Source organism: Lygodium microphyllum, chromosome 7 (genome assembly GCF_053477565.2).
Source record: "Lygodium microphyllum isolate KBCC chromosome 7, Lygodium_microphyllum_v1.1.10, whole genome shotgun sequence".
In the NCBI taxonomy this organism is placed as follows: domain Eukaryota; kingdom Viridiplantae; phylum Streptophyta; class Polypodiopsida; order Schizaeales; family Lygodiaceae; genus Lygodium; species Lygodium microphyllum.
In genome coordinates this window covers 76,469,534-76,481,383 of record NC_141141.1, presented here as the reverse complement: position 1 = coordinate 76,481,383, position 11,850 = coordinate 76,469,534, and the positions used below count along the sequence as shown (strand labels likewise).

At 40.5% G+C, this 11,850-nt stretch overlaps 1 pseudogene; it reads right to left on the bottom strand.

Moving 5' to 3' along the window:
* Positions 1–5,566: 5,566 nt before the first annotated feature.
* LOC148033607 (uncharacterized) lies at positions 5,567–6,802 on the bottom strand (annotated as a pseudogene).
* Positions 6,803–11,850: the final 5,048 nt, after the last annotated feature.

The following is an 11,850-nucleotide window of genomic DNA, read 5'->3' as shown; positions in this document are numbered from 1 at the left end:
AATCCATCATTAGTAGACAGCCACTCTAAAATATGCACCAATGTCTCCAATACTATCCAAATCTTTAGCCATATTTTCCTCTAGAGATGAGCTCATTGTTATACAAAGCCCTTTATGTTTTTCATGAAGCACTCCAAGAAGAACATCCAATGGGTATGGAAAAGTCTTGCAATCTCCACTTCATCCATGATATAAACTAGGAGATGAGTTTGTATTGTAAGCATACTTTTGGGCCAATACTTCTCAAAGAGATAGACTATCTACACTACTCCTTGCCTTGTGGATTCAATGGTGGATGTCTTGATCTTCTTTTGTGAGATCCATTGCACTAAATTCAACAACTTACGAATTGCCCAATGTATCTTTGGAGTGAGATATCTTGCAAAAATTGTGATTGTAGTATGAAGTGCTAGAACTTTAAAGCATTATAAATATCAAATCGAGAGAAAAATATTGAAATACTAATTGTACTTACAAACTTGGCATATCTCATAGGATTCTAGTCTTATTAGTTAGTTATCTTTAAAAAAAAGTGGACATGAGGGAAAACATTTTATCCATCAAAGTGTGGATAGACATGATAATTTTCTTCACCATGAGCTCCCCTTTACTGGATAGGACCTAAGAAACACAAGGTAGTTGCACATGACCATTAGAGCTCCGCCGACTGTTTGGCTGAAGTGCCTCCATCTTGCCTAACTCCTTCAAATCCATTTGTGCCCCTATAGTGTCTCTCTTTCTATGATACGGTCCCATACTAAGCTAGCCATATTTTTGAAAATGTGCATGGAATCCAACAAATTGTTATTGATTTGTAAGTGGTTCCAATATGGCAACTCATAGAAAATTGAGAACCATCACATTCCACTTTGGAAGTGACTCCTCGTGGAACATTTTCCACTCATATCACCTTTGGACTTTCCACACATTTTCCACTCCTCGTTGAGTGTCCTTAGTTAGGTAGGTTGTTCAGAACACCACTTAGGATGACCTCTTTGATAGTTCTTTTTAGCTTGGCCATGTTAGAGCAGTCGGTTAGTGACTAGCTTTGGGCTTTCTGTCAAATTATGCTAGGCCTACTCCTCATGGATTTAATGCCTTGGTTATGTTAGGGGGTAGGGTGCGAGTTGTGGTGTGTTTTGTTGAGTATTTTCTGTATCATCTTTGATTCTCTTTGTGGTTGTGTTTATGTGCAGATTTGTTCATGGGATTTGATGGGCTGAGTCGCCCTATCCCATGGTCGCCAATGAGAGATGATATTTGATGCCGAGAAGTGCTTAAAAATAGACAAAAAATCCAAATATCAAGGGAAAAATAGACTTCATCGAAGGCGGTAGCTGCAATCAGTACAATTTTAAGCGACAAGCCCCAAAAGTGCTTTAAACATCCACCGAGTAATGGTTGGGAAATTTTCATAATTTTTTTGACTATTTTATGAGACTCAGGGAGATGCTTGACAGTGGGGGATTTTGAGATTGACGCCCAAGAATTTTGGGAAGTCGAACAATCGAATGGTATTGCTTGGGAGTTTAAGACCAAAGAAGGCCAAGTGTAAATGGGCTTTAAAGGGCCAAAGGAGGGTTTGACCCTTGGGGGCTCCCCTTGGAGGCCCCTAACAAAAATTTGATTTTGTGGGGGGGGGGGGGGCGTTTTTTGTGATTGAAAAGAATGGGTGATGGAGTCCTCTTCAACATGCAACGATTTTGGGAGAGGGGGCCTATATGCCATCTTCCACCTCTATGCAACCATACCAATTGATTAGATCATCCTGATGCTGGTTTTGTACACTCCTTATCACCACCCTTGCCTTCAGAAATGACTGCCCAGATGAGGAGATACCATTTTAGTCTTTTCCTCTCCTTCCTCTCTCTTCCCTTAAGGGGCAATTCATGCACATGAAGAAGAATAAAAACCCATTGAAAGATGCTTGCCCGGCATGAACCAAATTGCTCCAAGATCAAGAGGAGATTGAGGGGATATGTTTAGCATTGAATATTTGCTTCAAGATGGTCCATTGGTAGTCGTATCAATTACTAAAGGACTCGCAACACCTAAATAGGCGATATGACTCATTTTTACAAAGGAAAATTGCCTCTTGTTGATGTTTGATGGTTGAAATGGGATTCATACGGAACAAAAATTTGTTTGGATCTTTTTTGCATTGTGATTGATGGCTGTGCATAAAAGAAATGTAGATATGTAATAATTAATAGTCGAAAAAATTAAATTATAGCCTGAAAAGTGTATTTTCAGTATAAAAATGAATGTTTTATTGGTTTCAGGTGGGGAAAAGAAATGCGCATGGAATAAAATTTTGAGACAAAACATCTTTCAGTTGTCATAATCAGCCACTAATCATAAATTAGAAAATAATCTATTTTTATGCACAAATAAATAGAGAAAAATAGCTAAAAATGGGAAACAATAGGATTTTTGCATTATAAAAATCTAGAAAATTATGATTCATAGTTGTGGCTATATACTAAGCTGAGGCATGAAATGATTTTTTTATGTGCCATAATTCATGGTTTTTCTATTTTATGCAAAAAACACATACAAAATAAAACCCTACACGTATGCAATGCAGCAAAGCCTAAACGTTAGAGGGAAAGGGCAAGGATAAGAGATTGAGAGGGTGTGAATCTTTGAAATATTTGATTGTGTATTTCATTTAGAATTGAAATATTTTAGTTTAAGATGCTAGTACCACGAAGAATCAGTGCTAGTCTCCATAAATCGAAGCAGGAGTAGGAGAGTCGCAGTGGAGTCAAGGCAATCAGCCGAGAGGTGCTTCCTCATCTTTGTGTTAGGAGGCACTATGCTTATATGTTATGGGAGTTCCCTCTGAGGAAAATAAAAAGTAAATGTTGGACTTCATATCAGTTACAAACTCATAATTAAGTCTATCTAGTGTACATCAGTGTATTTCAGATGCTCCAAGCCCACGAGGTCGTGTAGTGGGGTTGTCTGTTGTGTGTATGAGGTCCGGCTATTACCATAGCTAGTGCCAGTCCATTTTAGGTCCCATTAGTGGCACATTTGTTGGGAGCCACCAATAAGTGGTGGTTCTGAATCTAGGGTCTCTAGGGATCAAATAGTTGGTTTATGTCCTCTGACGAGAACCGTTAAGCCGAAATACAGAAATGAGAATGTGCTGAGAGGGCTAGACAAGGGTTGGAGAGTGTGAGGTGGTATTCCCCTAAAAAAAGTAGCCCACTACGCATAAGTGGCAGTGGTTCTAATAACCTAAGTGTCATACGAAGGCATTTGAGTACAAGTGGAAGTCTTAGCACTTCCCTACTTCCAACCAATCGACCCACTTCAAGTGGGGGTGTAGTTTTACCTACACAAACTCCTGTTGTCAATCCGGATGTAGCCATGGTACAACCCATCACAATTCTAGTAAGGACACTAGATTTACTAGCATTAGGAGCACCTTTTCCCATCTTCCATGGGTTAGCAGAAGGATATGGAGAACTCCATATTAAGGATTTTCAAACACTAATGTTCAATTATCGAATACAAGACAAAGGGCACCTAATGATGTTCTTCAATATGACGTTGAAATAAAGGGTAGTAGTATGGTATCACGGTCTAGAGTCCAGAACCATAACTAGCACTAACCAATTCTTCACAGCCTTCTGTAGAGAGTTTGCTCCTAAGAGGGGTGGATAGTATTGGTTGCATGTCTTGAATGTAACATGCCAAGAGCCAAATGAGAATATCCAGGCCTATGCCAAGAAGCTGAAGCAAGTTCTTTGCAAACTTTACTTATATCCCCATTCCATCGGCTACACATTTGCAATATTTCCTACATGGATTGGATTTCAATATCCAAGTGCAGCTCAGTAGTGTCACTTTGGCTGACATTGACATTGCTATCACCCAAGTAGAAGGAGTGGAGTCCTACTTGCAAGCAGCTTATGCAGCAAGAATAAATTCGAATGCTAATAATTTGGCATTTACCAACGGAAGTCAAGGTGACCCTACGTCAAATGTGAATGGAAGAGGGAGTATCATGCTAAATCTGCCTTCCTACATGGATTGGATTTCAATATCCAAGTGCAGCTCAGTAGTGTCACTTTGGCCGACATTGACATTGCTATCACCCAAGTAGAAGGAGTGGAGTCCTACTTGCAAGCAGCTTATGCAGCAAGGATAAATTGGAATGCTGATAATTTGGCATTTACCAACGGAAGTCAAGGGGACCCTACGTCAAATGTGAATGGAAGAGGGAGTATCATGCTAAATCTGCCTATGTTACCAGCTCCTCCTAATAGTAATACTATGCCTATGGCTAGTCAGGTGGGCCCACTAAATAGTGGGGGCCAAACAATGAATTCTAATGTTGTCCCAGTAGGTCAACGTCCCATTCCTAATCAAGTGGTTAGGTTGATGGCTATGAGTGGAGCACCTCTAATGTCCTTGGCCAAGTTAGGGACATGATGAAGCACTACACCGATATAACTTCTAAACAATATGGAAAAATAGCTATGGATGTCAATTTTCTTAAGAAGCAGTAGAATTTGATAGGGAGTCAATGCCCTAAAGAGGGTGCCCCCTCATGACTCAGCTGTAAGTGGTGTGGTGGCCAACATTTCCCTAGGAATTGTCCGAATGTCAAATGCAATATTTGTAGAAAATCTAGCCACTTAGCTGCTACGTGTTAAAGATTAGTTCTCTCCAAGAGGGGAGTAAGTTGCCACGTCCAGTTAACCATCGTGCAAAAGGGAATAATCTCTAGCAAGATGAGGGACCAAGATAAATATGGCCACGAGGAAGAGCTATTGTAGAGGAGTTGCCTCATGGTTATTGAGATTGTATGTGTTGGAAACTGTGAGGAAGAGGAGAGACGAAAGGAAGAGAGGAGAGAAGAGAGATATGAGACACCGGATGTGGAACCCCAGAAGTGTTTCAACTGAGCACACATGATAGGAATATATAGAGGGGACCTAGGGCGCTATATATAGACAGATAATATATAGCTAACACCCCTGCTCAAATAAAGGTCCCTTACTATGGATGAAAAAAAACCCTTGGGGGCTCAAGGGAAAAACCCATAGCTCTATATAGGCCTACCGTTATATTAATATTCAAAATATACAATTACAAAGTTGAACTTACAAGAGCCTATTCATAGGCATCAAAGGAGCTATATCACTCGTGAATTACAACATCAACGGAGAAGGAGCTACATCACTCCTGAATCACAACAACATGAATTACAACATCAACGGAGAAGGAGCTACATCACTCAGGAGCTACAGCACTCCTGAATTACAACAACCTATTCAGAGGCATCAAAAGAGCTTTATCACTTCTAAATATACAACATGCAAAATAAGGATAAGTGACATCACTGCAAAATATAAAATCTCGAAGAAATTCCTTCAATTGAACTAGGGATGTAAGCAATATATCCGTCACATCAGAAATTAAGGAAAAATGTTATAGTGATATTAGAACAAGAACACAAGGTCTATAGAGACGGTTTGCAACGCCGCTCTATAGACAACATAGCACATGTGGGGCCCCATGAACAGAATATAAATAAATAAATTTGTCATCAAATGGAATATAGACGCTCAATAGGTGGAAAGAATATAAATGGAATAATGTGTGATAAGCTGGAATATAGACCCTCATCAGCACAGTTGAAAAGAATATAAACGAAACAATGTATCATCAGCTAGAATATAGATGCTCATCAATGGAATAACGAACGACGACGATCATCATGAAGCATGGCAATATCAACATCCAAAAGTAATGTTGATGTTGAAATGTAGAGTACAGAGAGAGAGAGAGAGAGAGAGAGAGAGAGAGAGAGAGAGAGAGAGAGAGAGAGAGAGGAAGCTTATCTGCTAAGTGGCTCTCATAAGCTACCAGGTTTCTAAACAACCTCTCTATATCATCTCCCACTCTTATTTTGGGCAAATACAAAATGGCCTTCTTAGCATCGAAAGTGACTGAGTTCATGTAACCTGGTGCTACAGGTTGGAATTTGATACCATAATTGTGAAGATCAACTGCAGATGGAAAGTGGGTTGGCTTCTCCACAAGATTTTGAGTTTGGGAGCCTTGAGTGGCAATGCCATACAGGCAATCCAGCAAGTGCTTCCGACTGTGTATGTTGTTGACGACAATGTGGAAGCTTTCCTCAGAGCTGAAATAAAATGGAAGAACCTCACAAGCTACTTTGGTGACCAGTTTTTCCAATACTTTGAGTGCTTCTGCACTTGAGTCCTGCACATTGTTGTCCTTTAACATGCTTATTCTAATGACCTCCAAAAGAAAGAACATTGGGATTTGATTTTCCAATAGGACAAAGTCTTGGAGGATGGATTTTCGTGAAGGGCGAGGGAACCGAAGGTTGTAATATGACGCATAACCAAACGGGATGGTGCTACCATTCTCCTGAGCAGAGGAGACTAGGGCCAGCATGTAGGCAAGCTTGTCATCTGTCTGAGGGGAGATACTTGGCGACAAAGGTGCATGCCATGAACTTGTGCTTCTCCATCTCCTTAGCAACGACAGCCTTGTAGTGCTCTGTCTCCTGATTGTCCAGGAAGGAGCTATGGTGGGGGACCAAGGGGGGGCCAAGGTCGCTGTGGTACGGGCTGATGGCGATGACCTGGGGAACAAAGGTATCGTGCTTGAGGCTGCGGAGGGGGCTGGAGGCCATGAAGATGGAGGGGAAGGAGTCCCACGGCCCACACAAGCAGGCGTCGAGTATTCCCTTGATGGAGAGCACTCGTTCCTTCTCCTCCAGCTCGGGCATATTTGTGCGCTCTGATACCATGTTGAAAACTACGAGAAGACGAGAGATGAAAGGAAAAGAGGAGAGAAGAGAGATATATGAGACACCGGAAGTGGAACCCCAGAAGTGTGTCAATGGAGCACACATTATAGGAATATATAGAGGGGACCTGGGGTGCTATATATAGATAGACTCTATATAGCTAACAGTATGTGTCAATGATGCTCAAACTTCTAATTTACGATCTATAATGAGAGGTCAAAAGATTAAAGAGGATGACAAAGGAACTGTAAAACTTGTCGACGGAAACCCTAAGCAAGATGATAGGGGAAAGCAAGTTCTGAATCCTGATATGGAAGGTGGACCTCTAAGGCTTGTTGATAGTAAAGTTGATCTTGAGAAGGATAAAGGATTGCCAAGAAACAAGGTAAAAGTTAAAGAAGAAAGTAAGGCATATGCCTTTTGAACTAAGGGGCAAGCCGTTTGAGGAGCTATAGAAGTTGCGAAAAGCGGGTTTGATCTTCCTTGTTCTGGATACTGAATGGTGTTTGCCATTTGTGATTAGAAAGAAGAAGAATAATCAAATTCAGCTTTGTGTACATTTTAGAGAGTTGAATAAATAGATTGTTAAAGACTACTACTTGTTTCCGTTTATTGACCAAAATTTGGATCAATTAGCAGGTATGAAAGTATATTCGTTCATGGATTGTTGGAAAATTAAGCATCATGTATTGAAATTTTCCTTGATTGTAGGAACACTATATCCGCGTGGTTTCGATGATATCTATCATCGATGTGTGATACGTGACGAGGTTTCATTTATCTTGGAAGAATGCCATGACTCCGCTTGTGGGGGGCATTTTGCTAGGCGGTTGACGGCACAGAAGGCTTTAAGAGCTGGATATTGGTGTCTGTCCTTTCCAAGATTCATTTGAGTATGTTAAGAGATGCGATACATATAAAAAACATGACAATTTAGAGAATAGGAAGTGACCATTTACACCTATTATGGCTATCCTTCCATTTGAGAAGTGGGGCATCGACTGTTGTGGGTCACGTTACCCAGTCATCTACTACTCAAAAGAGATGCATTATAGTAGCCATTGATTACTTTACAAAGTGGTTAGAATCATAGACGACAAGGTAGGACAATCCAAAAGAGACTCCCAGTTTTCTACTTGAGCAAACTATCTGCCGTTTTGGTCCGCCAAAGGAAATAGTATCAAATTGTGGAATCCATTTTTTGAATAAGGTGATTAAAAGTCTAACTGAAACATGGAAAATTAAGCATAACAAATCTACCCCCTATAATCTGTAAGAAAATGAAAAAGTTGAAAGTACCAATAAGCAGCTTGTGGGTATCCTATCCAAAATAGTCTCCGAAAAGCAACGAGATTGGGATACAAAATTATATGTGGTAATTTGGGCGTATAATACAACATTTAAATGAGCCACTAGCCACACCCCATTCAAATTAGTTTATGGGTAGGATTATGTCTTGCCCTTGAAAATTGAGTTGTCGACCATAAGATTCACAATCAATCATTCTTTGGGTGATGAAGATGCCCTATTCAAGCGGTTTACAACTATAGCCCACTTGGATGAGCTCAAATTGCAAAGTTTGTTACACCAGGAAGTGGATAAGCGTTGGATGAAGTGGTTGTATGATCTAAAAGTGAAGAAATATACCTTTAAAAAAGGACAATTAGTTCCATACTATGATGCGCGTAGGGAGCTATTTCGAGGAAAGCTGGAACCTAGGTGGGATGGCCCTTACAAGGTAGTTAGGATAGGTAAAAATAAGTCCCTACTTTACTAGCTAATCTACAAGGAGTCGAATTTAAAAATATGGTTAATCTTAATAAGATTAAACCTTATTATTTTTGAGTTGTCTAATGCACTCAATGCATTGTAGGTCCATGCTGAGTTTGATTTGAGACCCACAGGAGAGCTTAAATTGGTTGATGGGGAGGTTAATCCCTTATTTGGAGCACCCATATCTAGAGCAAATATATCATTAGGGGAAGTTTATCTGGTGGAGCAAAGGATACAAAGTGATAGAGCAAGAAGACGGTAGCTTTGTGTGGGAGATTAAAGTATTCTACCATCATTATTTACAAATCTTGACAAGCATCCCTTGTTGAGTTTAATGAAGAAGGTGGGATGGAGCCATTAGTTGATCCTCTAAATATGTTGAATTTTGACTATCATCATTATGAATAGGGGAGTTCTTGATGGCCATCTGTGTAAACCCATTGTGGACGTACATGTTATACTTTGATGGAGCGTTCCAGGGCCCTAATAAAAAAGAGAGTGTTTGAGTAGTTATCCGAGATCCCTGACGTAGAGTTACAATGAAATTAGTTGCTTATCTCGGGGTAGGATTCACTAACAACATGACGTAGTATGAAGCCTTGATTATGGGCTTGAATATTGCTGAAAAAGGTGGCATTCGGTGGTTGCTAGTAAAAGGGGATTCCCAATTGATCATAAATGAACTAAATGAGACAAACATAGTTCGAAATTCCATCCTTCGTATGTATCATCGAACTACTATGACCCTACTTGATGAATTTGAGAGGGCATCTCTTCAGCTGATTCCCCGTTATTGGAATCAGTTTGCGGATTCATTAGCTAATTTTGCTTATGAGGAGTACCTCTTCTTCAAATGTGGTCCTAGTCCGGATATTGCTATTGATAATGAGACATGACCTAGTCGCTTGTGGGGCATTTTATCAGACCATGCATTATATGGCAAGCAATGGTTGGTATGGGTAATGCGAAGAGTAGCCAAGACCCATCTACCACTATTATCCTGGACCCATAAGTTGATGTGACAACATGTTATGCGTACGCCTCTTGCTATATATGCAGGAGGGATGGGTCACAGCTTGATGCATTTAGCCTAGGGCTGAGAGCCCTGATTTTTTCCCGTAGAATGGAGTGTATTTCTGTATATATGCCTTATTCCAAGGAGGAGTGTGTAGGTGTTGTCATGTTTGATTTCTTTAGGCCAAGAGGGCCAGTTGCTTTAAGATTTTAATGTTTGATTTCTTTAGGCCAAGAGGGCTAGTTAGTTTCTAGTAACATGTTTGATTCCTTTGGACCAAGAGGGCCCTATGAGTGTTTGGTGCAGATGCATTTAATAGTTTGTTGTTGTAGTGATTGCATCATATAGCTCCTCTGCCTTACAAAAGCCTGGTAGGTTCCTGGGGACAAGACAAGACCTGAGGCCGATGCCTTGTCTTCCTAAGGGTGGAAACTAACTGAAAAGAAAAGCAAATAAAAGAAGGTTGGAGCGAAAATAAAAGTGAGCGTTAGAAAAGGATTAAGTGTTGCTTTGCGGGTGGGAGAGGGAAGAGAAGGAGAGAGAGAGAGTAGAGAAATAAGAGGGAAGGAAAAGAAAAGGAGAGAGAGAGAGTAGAGGAATAAGTGAAAAGGAGAAGAAGAGAAGGAGAGGGAGAGAGAGTAGGAGAGTAAGAAAAAAGAAGAAGAAGAGAGAGAGAGAGAGTAACCACCACAAGTCACCCAAACCACTCTCTCGGCAACGAACCATCCAGCAGTCTTTTCCAACCGAACGTATTAAAACGAAACCGTTAAGGTCTAGACTGCCCAATCTCCACAGGGCTAATGGCTCCCAAGAAGAAATTCGTAGGAAGTGTAGGCATCCAAGCCACCGTTAATGCTAGAGAGGCGAGCGGAACGACCAACGCAGCACACACGAATCAAGCCCAGGTTCTAAGCGTTAAAAAATTAATTTAGGAATTACTTATCGTGGAAGGGATGAAAGGATTAATGTTGTGCATAAGGTTTTGTTTACTCTAAGAACTAAGTTGCATGCGTGAACGAAAGAGTTTGAAATTCACATAAAATGATAAGGTTATTGCCTTATCTCACATGAAATGATAGCGTTTACTCACTTAAAATGATGGGGTTATCACCTTACTTCGCGTAAAATGATAGCTTTTTAACAAGTTTAGTGCATGAATAGTCATTTAGAATTCACGTTTCGCAATCATGGTTAAAAGAAACACATGAAATGTTAATTTCTGTTCATGAGATACAGTTGCATCGTTAGACAAAACTCTTAACTTTCATAGACGCAAGTCACATGTGATTCGAGGCATTAGGAATAAGTATAAATTTCCTACAAATTGTTTCATCGATCTTGTTGTGGATTATCACAAATGGATACGCCCCTAGTTTAGTTGAAGCTGGTGACCTAACCCTAAATGGATTGTTGACCCAAGTTATGCTTGGCGGTTTGAAAAGGTTAAGCAAGTGTTTTGATACATCTAGTTAAAATTTTGATTGTGCATGCAATGCGATTGCGAGGCCTTGAAGCAAGAGGTTGTGCATTCAATTGTTTATTAATGTGGTTTTGGGATGTTAACCCAAGTGGGGAGTGTTTGATGATTTCATGGCTGAGTTTAAGATGACTGATTGCCATGGAAATGAAAGGGATGTTTTCCCTAGCAATTGTTACTATGCCAATTGCTTCAACTATGGTTGATTTCCTAAAGGGATAATTAAGGAAGGATGGCGCTAGCTTACCCCTGCGAGCCGCCAAACCTTGACCAAGGGGGTTATGAATCCGTGCCGGGAATGTGGACTGAACACACTGTGAGAGGTCTCTCTGTAGAAATAACTTGGTGTAGGAGGATGCTTGGGTACCAGTGGGGCTTTGGCCGTAAATCGCAATGCCTCTGGGCCCTACACAAGTGTTCTACATGACTCGAGATGGGATCTTGATGCCTTGATACTAGTTACAAGGTGGAATCTTGGGAGGATAAACCTTCAAGTTTTGTTTCCGGGAGATGGAAGAATTTTTCAGCGGAGGTAGGAAGGAATACTTAATTCTCCTGTATGGGCAGGAGACACACATTAATCCAAAGATAAGTTAAGGAAGTGTTTGATCTTGTTTTATCTTGTCTTCGTGTCTGTGGCCTAAATTACGTAAAGGAACCTGTGATTAACGGGTTAATTAAGGATGCTGCCTTTATATGTCAAATATAATGTGGTAGGTAATTAGATAACTAAAGCAACCCCAGAGGGAAGCGTGGTGGATGTGACCAATGGGTCTATCCTAC